At 35.3% G+C, this 7,882-nt stretch overlaps 1 pseudogene across 1 annotated transcript; it reads left to right on the top strand.

The window, feature by feature from the left end:
- The first annotated feature begins 244 nt into the window (after window positions 1-244).
- Window positions 245-6,023, top strand: LOC115968503 (annotated as a pseudogene). Its single transcript, XR_004086750.1, has 7 exons — window positions 245-326; window positions 492-1,038; window positions 1,499-1,711; window positions 1,940-2,229; window positions 3,765-3,876; window positions 4,307-4,543; window positions 4,911-6,023. The product of XR_004086750.1 is annotated as a protein CNGC15b-like (transcript).
- Window positions 6,024-7,882: the final 1,859 nt, after the last annotated feature.

Genomic DNA, 7,882 nt, shown 5'->3' with positions numbered 1-7,882 from the left:
TGTTATGAAACAAACTAAAACATTTATTTTGTTGCAACTTGCTAAGAGCTAATGTGATGAAACTCACAGGTTAACTTCACTTTCTACATGAAAAATGAGATAGTACTTTTGGCTTATAAAAATTTGGTATACTTTTCCTTTCACATGATTTGTAACAAGTCTATGTACAGAAAAAGTTGCTTGACTCACGTGTCTTGAGTGTTCTTGTGGTGGTTAATAAATTTGGTGCTGCGGTATATTTTCATGGTAGATCAAATCCACTGATTGAAGACACATCTCTGCTTTTTCTCAAACGCTATGGCTACTGGTAGATCAAGATCTGTGAGGTATGTTTGCTCTAGCAAGGATCATGACGTAAAGCTGATAATATTTTAGTTATAGCATGCACTGATAATCACTTTGAGCATTGATCATCAAAAGTGTAGAGAATTTGGTATTCACAATTCCTTATTCAATATTGTACTGAAATTCTTAATATTTTGAACTTTCAGATTTCAAGATGATCTTGAAACTGCAAACTGTACACCACCCAATGATAGTCATTTGTTAATGCCAACTCATAACATCAATGATAAACAGGCACCTGATATGTGCCTGAAGAGTACTGAGGAAGATGCAATAGGCAAGTACTCTCTCGGAAGAGAACTTTCCAATGTCTTCTCTGAGGATTATGATGTGGTAAAGAAGATAATATTGGATCCTCGGGGACCTGTTTTAAACAGATGGAACAAAATCTTCTTGTTGGCGTGTTTGCTTTCTCTTTTCGTGGACCCCTTGTTTTTTTACTTACTAGTGGCTAAGGAAGAGGCATGCATTGAAAATATGGAGTCCCTTGAAGTAGCCCTTACTATCATTTGGTCAATGATTGATGCATTTTACATTGTTCAGATTTTTGTTAGATTTCGAACGGCTTATGTTGCTCCTTCCTCTCGAGTATTTGGGAGAGGAGATCTTGTTATTGACCCTTCAAAGATTGCTTCAAGATACCTTCGCAAAGGCTTTTGGCTAGACCCTGTGACTGCCCTACCCCTTCCTCAGGTATGTAGCTAGTTTTCTGTACATTTATGCTTTGAATATACCAAGATTGGAATTCTATTTCTTCTTGGGTTCTTGTGCACACATTTTGCTCGAAAAGAATTCATTCTTCTGCGTTCCTTTGCATTCAGAAAGTGCATCAAGGCCTGTTTGTAGGTATTCTTGGATACTATCCAATTATACTGTCAAAAAAGGACATGATTGACTCAACAAATAAAAGGGGGACACGATTAATTGATTAGTCCTCTTCTGATTTTCTAATATATGTTTTGAGAATTCATATTTTTTGCCCTTTGCTAAATTAAACTTACAATGCCACCATTACAGAGAATGCTAAGTAGGTTCACTAGACACAGTTGTAAACTTGCAATATATATATTTTTTAAATTTTTATTTGGATGAATGTAAACTTGTAATTCTAAACATCATAGCCTCATATGTTTAAGCTTCCATATTATGGCAGATATTGATTTGGGCTGCAATCCCAAATTTAAGAGGTTCAGAAATTACCCCTACAAGTATTGTTGTTCGCTTCCTTATCATTTTCCAGTACCTCCTGAGATTATATCATATCTATCCACTCACATCTGAAATTGTCAACGCCAATGGGGTTATGATGGAAACAGCCTGGGCTGGAGCTGTATACAATCTGATGCTCTGTATGTTGGCAAGTCATGTAAGTTACAATTAAAAATGACTTTCTTGACTGAGACTTGTGATGCAGTCAATAAGTACCTGTAAATGCTAAAGTATTTTTAGATAGTCTGCATTGTCTAAAAGATTTTATTCTGTTTAATGTTTGCGAATGTGGGATTTCTTATGAGCTTGATTGGTTTCTGTGATTAGGTCAGAATTATGTAAATTTGACTTCACTTGTTCTTTCTTTTTTGTTATTGTTGAAAAGGTTTTAGGATCTTGTTGGTACCTCTTATCCATTCTACGACAGGAAGAATGTTGGATGAAAGTTTGCAGTCTTGAACAACATGATTGCAAATATTGGTTTTTATATTGCAGTGATGCAGATAACCCTATAAGAGCTGCTTGGTTCAAATCCAGCAATATCTCAAGTCTATGTGATGGAACTAGTGACTTCTTTTAGTTTGGCATTTATGGAGAGGCAGTGACTTCTGGAACTACAGCCTCAAGGTTCAACAAATACTACTTCTGTGTTTGGTGGGGCCTGAGGAATCTGAGGTAACTATCTCTTTGGCTGGACTAGACATTACAGTATGAAAACTGCCAACTGTTTCATTACGTTACTCATTAGTTGAAGGAAATATCCATCCTTACAAATGGTACTATTACAAGAGAGAGGATCAGTATCAACCCTGATAATAAATTTGCAAAAACCTCATCCTTTTGAAATTACTAGGAAGTTGCCCGCATGATGTGCAGATAATGCTATATAAGCTTTTACATAAGATGATTTTGAAAAATGTAGTACATATATTATAACACAAACGGTGAATATTTTCATTGCTAAAATCACCTACAATTATAGCCGAAACTTAAGAACAAGTAGGCATATTTTGTTCCCTACCATTAGTTGATCATGAACCCAATTAATTGCAAGCATATGTTGTACATGTCAGACTCGTTGAACCTATCACTTTTCATAGGAAATTTCTAACCAAGGCATTGATCTCATCAAGCATCCTCAATAATATTTTAACTATATATGGTAGTGTCAAGGTCACATAGTGAGTCATGTCTAGGCAAAGCACTTAGCCCATTATCAATCTCTTTGGCGCCTTCTCAAAAAAAAAAAAAAAAAAAAAAAATCTCTTTGGGTGTGCAAAACAGGGTTTTTCTTCAACTATGTGACCTTGACACTACTATATATAGTTAAAATATTATTGAGGATGCTTGATGAGATCAATGCCTTGGTTAGAAATTTCATATGAAAAGTGATAGGTTCAATGAGTCTGATATGTACAACATATGCTTACAGTTAATTGGGTTCATGATCAACTAATGGTAGGGAACAAAATATGCCTACTTGTTCTTAAGTTTCGGCTATAATTGTAGGTGATTTTAGCAATGAAAATATTCACCGTTTGTGTTATAATATATTTACTACATTTTTCAAAATCATCTTATGTAAAAGCTTATATAGCATTATCCGCGCATCGTGCGGGCAACTTCCTAGTTGGTCTAACAGAGCGCCACATGGCAGAGCATGAGGTCTCTGCACATATATATATATATATATATATAAAGAAATATATTAGTGTGCATCAAATTCAAAGGGGAACTGAAGAGTTAAGAAAGAGAAAGAGGTGAATTGGATTTTGCTAAAGCAATAAGTAATGTGCATCTTTTCATTTTCTTAAAGGACGTTGGAATTTATTTTTCAAGTGAAGGCGATTTGGAAGGTCAAATGCAATAATTGGTCTAATAAAGCTCAAATAGAGCGCCGCATGGTAGGACCTCATTCTCCCCTGCATGAGTTCTTTGCATTTATATATATATATTGATTGATTAGAGTGAATTGAAATTTGTTTAGTAATAGTTTCATCTCAAATGCTATTAGAAACAAGATGCATTCATCCTTATGTTTATGCAATGCAATATAGAATGGTTTATATCAAATTTGATTCCACAATCCCCCCCCCCCCCCCCCCCCCCCCCCCCCCCCCCCCCCCCTCCCCCCCTCTCCCCCTGGCTCTCAGAAAATGAAATTCACTCTCCCATGTTTCTTATTCTAACCAAATCTATCAATTTTGCAGCAGTTTGGGACAGAATCTCATCACAAGTGCTTATATTGGCGAAATAAGTTTTGCTTTTGTCATTGTGATCCTTGGATTGGTGCTTTTTGCACTGCTTATAGGGAATATGCAGGTAGGTCTAGCTGTTAGAGAACATCTTTTCAGGTCCTAGAAATTCATCTTCAGAATGTATGGCTCTGTGCTGCTAGTGTTAGGCCTCATAAAAGGTTCACACCTAGATAAGTTTATATGTTTTTATGCAAGGTTCATACTGTTCTTAGTTGATGCTACATTCAATTAATTTCAAGTTTCTTTGGTGTTCTTTAAAATCATTCCATTATGACAAAGAAATAGATGTTAAAACAGAATTGTTAATTAGAAATTGGAAGATCACTACTTTCAGCACTGCTCTGTTAAATTTTACAGTAAAGTTTCTAACTTAAGCTGCTGGATCTTGGATTTTTTTTTTTTTAGCTGACAGAATTCATTTTCCTTTGTGAAGGTTATTCACACACTTTCTCTATCAAAATTTTTAAGTCCTTTTTTGCCATTTATTTTGACAGATGTACCTCCAATCCATGACTATGAGACTGGAAGAGTGGAGAGCTAGGAGGACTGATACAGAACAATGGATTTATCACAGGCAACTACCATGTGACTTGAAGCAGAGTGTGCGAAGGTATGATCAATACAGATGGGTTGCAACTCAGGGAGTTGATGAGGAAGCCATTCCTAAAGATCTCCCCATGGATCTCAGACGAGAAATCAAACGCCACCTGTGTTTAGATCTAGTTCGAAAAGTAAGTTTTGGTTTCCTCTCTCTTTTCCATTAATAGAACAATTTTGTGAACTTCTCAACAAGTTACTTAAGCTCAATTCTTGATGGTGATTAAAGTAATCTATTTGTTATAAATAATTTACTAATGCATGGATGGAAAACAAATATCACATTTTCTGGTCAGAGTACAATGTATGCCTTGTTTCATTTCAATTCCTTGCTTTAAATAATACCTACATGACATACTATAGTAGTTACAATCAGAGAGATCCCTTTCTTATCTGTCTTTTTTTTCAGATTAAATGGGTCACAATGAACTTGCAATTACAAACAAAACAGTCATTAGACCTTATTCTGATTTTGAACTTCTTGTCACAAATGTAAAACAGGTACCACTTTTTGATCAAATGGATGGCAGGATGCTAGATGCATCTGTGAAAGGCTGAAACCTTGCCTATGTGCACCTAGCACTTGCCTAGTTCGTGAGGGTGATCCTGTCAATGAGATGCTTTTCATTGTACGAGGCCACTTAGACTCTTGCACCACCAATGGTGGTTGCACTGGTTTCTTCAATTCATGCAGCATTGGAGCAGGGGACTTCTGTGGTGAAGAATTGCTAACCTGGGCCCTGGACCCTTGTCCAAATGTTGTGCTTCCTTCATCTACACGCACAGTAAAAGCCATCACCGAAGTTGAAGCTTTTGCTCTCATTGCTGAGGACTTGCAGTTTGTAGCAGCCCAATTCCGCACTCTGCACAGCAAGAAACTCAGGCAGACACTTAGGTTTCACTCTCACCAATGGAGGACATGGGCTGCATGTTTTATACAAGCAGCTTGGTTTCGACATAAAAGACTGAAAGAAGCAGCTGAGCTCAAGAAGAGGGAGAGTCTGGTGGCATCTGTGCCTAAATCTGCACTAGAAGAGAGTTCATCCTTCCCTCCATATGGGTCAAGCTTTACAACGTATGCAGCAAAATTGGCAGCAAGCACTAGGAGAGGTGGAAGCAAGAGGTGTGGGAGTCAATTTGACATTTGAAACTCATTACAGAAGCCAGTTGAACCTGATTTTACTGTTGATAGATGAAGAAAAATCCTTGTACTTTGTGAAGTGCGAAATATCAGTATATATATATATATATATATATATATGTATTTAGTTCTCTTTTGTGTTACCTTACTATTCTGCAGGTTTGGGCACAAAATTCATGGCAATGCCTTAGTGGTTAAGTCTTTACATTGATTATTCTCATGTAGGTTTTGTTGCTTAGGCCTTCTTTCATTGTTAAGAATGATTACTTAATAGGGTATTCTAGGTTATTGTTTCTCATCTTGTATGTGCGGCATCAGTAATGGATGTAACCACACTTATTCTTTATTCTTCTTTTCCTCCTATTATATTGTTCTTTTGTTTGGGAGATGGGAAAATAAAACATAGCCTGTGTACTTCTTGTTGGATATTTTTTCTACTCCCTTATTTGTCTGAAATGATCTTGCTCTACTAGCATCTTTGGTGTTAAGAACAAACAAGGGTCATGTAGCAAGCACACCCACAGAGTGATCACAAGCAATTTGAATATTTACATGAGACAATGTTTTGCTGGAAGAAAAAGAGTGAAGGAGAGCAGTCATGGCAACATCTATCTATTGATGAACCAATACTGGAGAGGCCTAGACAATAAAGAATTTAACATGTGACAATGTTGTTCAAAACTATTCTCCAACTTTCATTGACTTGTGCTAAAAAAAAATTATTAAAAAAAAAAAAAAAAAACAACTTCCATTAACTTAAATGGTAGACATGAAAGCTAGAAACATGAGGCTCTGTGAACCACTAGAGTTGTGGACTAGCCTTTGAGAAAATTTTCGTACTCCATAAATTAGATTTTCAAGGAGTGGCCAGAAAGTTTTTGTTTATATTTCCTTGCATATAGTCGAATCCTATGTATATAGATTTCTGTACTTCATTTTTCATTTTAAGTAATCATATTTCATGTCAAAAAAAGAAGAAGAAAGTAATCATATTTCACAACACTATTTGGAGCTGTCCCTCTAAACATGAATTAATTACGACATGAAGTCCACAACAGACATATTTCTTTTTCCTTGCATGCTTTGAGAATGAGTATTAAGCTGAACCCAATGAAATCTAAAGAGATTAAAAAACAATAAACAATAAAAACAAAAGGTTATGAGCTTACATTTCCTAGAGATTAGTAGAGAAGATTGGCTGAGATGAAAAGGGAGGTGGACACCTTATGATGGTGGAACATATGATAGCATCTAAAAGTGGGACAAAATCAACAACATGAGAAACAATCAAGGGTCCCTAAGCCTAGTCAGAAACTTCATATTTCTCAATCAGGAAACTCTCTCTGTCTCTGTCTCTGTCTCTATCTCTCTCTCTCTATTAATGTTTTTGAACAAGTCTCTAAGGATACAAAAATTTTCATGAGTAGTGATTGATTCATAATAAAAATAATGTATTTATTTGAAAATTAATAATGCTATATCAATTACAATTTATCATCTCTTAATCAATTATAGAAAAATTGTGTTTCTAGTATTACTCCTTTAGGACCTGTTATGTGATACTAAAAATTATAAAGATAATTATCAACTAATTCAAATGATTTTTTTTTTCTATTTCTAATAAAAACATTTAAGGTTCGAATAACCCTTTTTGGCTTTTCCCTAAACCTAGAATAATTTCCATAATTAAGCTAGGAGCGTGGTAAATCTATTATCTATGTTTGAAAACAAGAAAACATGCTAAATCTTGGGAAAAATGAAAAAGACAAAACACTGAACAGTCTTAGTCTACATACATGCAAGCAGTATGAAAGGGAGAAAAAAAAAATGAAAGAGAGAGAAAAGCAGAAGGAACAAAACAATATATTTATAAGCAGAAGCAATGTTTGTAGAAAGGGAGCAGTGAATATTCAAATTCATATGCTTCTATAGACTAGAAACCAATGTGATATAGAATATAGACACATCACCTCTAATAACAAAGATAATTTTGGATAATGTAGAACCCAGGTCCCACAGGGACATGATTAATTGCACATTTTTGGACTAGTATATTGCCACTTTGCCAGGTTCAAGAGAGCCACTAACGATTGGCGTTGTTGCCTATTTGAGTATCACGTTGTGAGGACTCATTATTCATTATAGGGTTGGAATCCAAAGGCATCTGAATTATGTCCCTTGACCAACAATGCAAGGTTTAAGTTAAGACGATTACCTAAATATAATAATTGTTTTTTCTTCCAGATCAAGTTTAACATTTGATTTCCTTTACCTTTGGTAAGTGAAATCTATTACATAAAAATTAAAAATATTCATAGATTAAGGTATATAT

This window comes from Quercus lobata, chromosome 11, assembly GCF_001633185.2.
Source record: "Quercus lobata isolate SW786 chromosome 11, ValleyOak3.0 Primary Assembly, whole genome shotgun sequence".
Taxonomy (NCBI): Eukaryota; Viridiplantae; Streptophyta; class Magnoliopsida; order Fagales; family Fagaceae; genus Quercus; species Quercus lobata.
The sequence above is the reverse complement of the archived record's forward strand: the minus strand, read 5'-3'. Positions and strand labels throughout refer to the sequence as shown.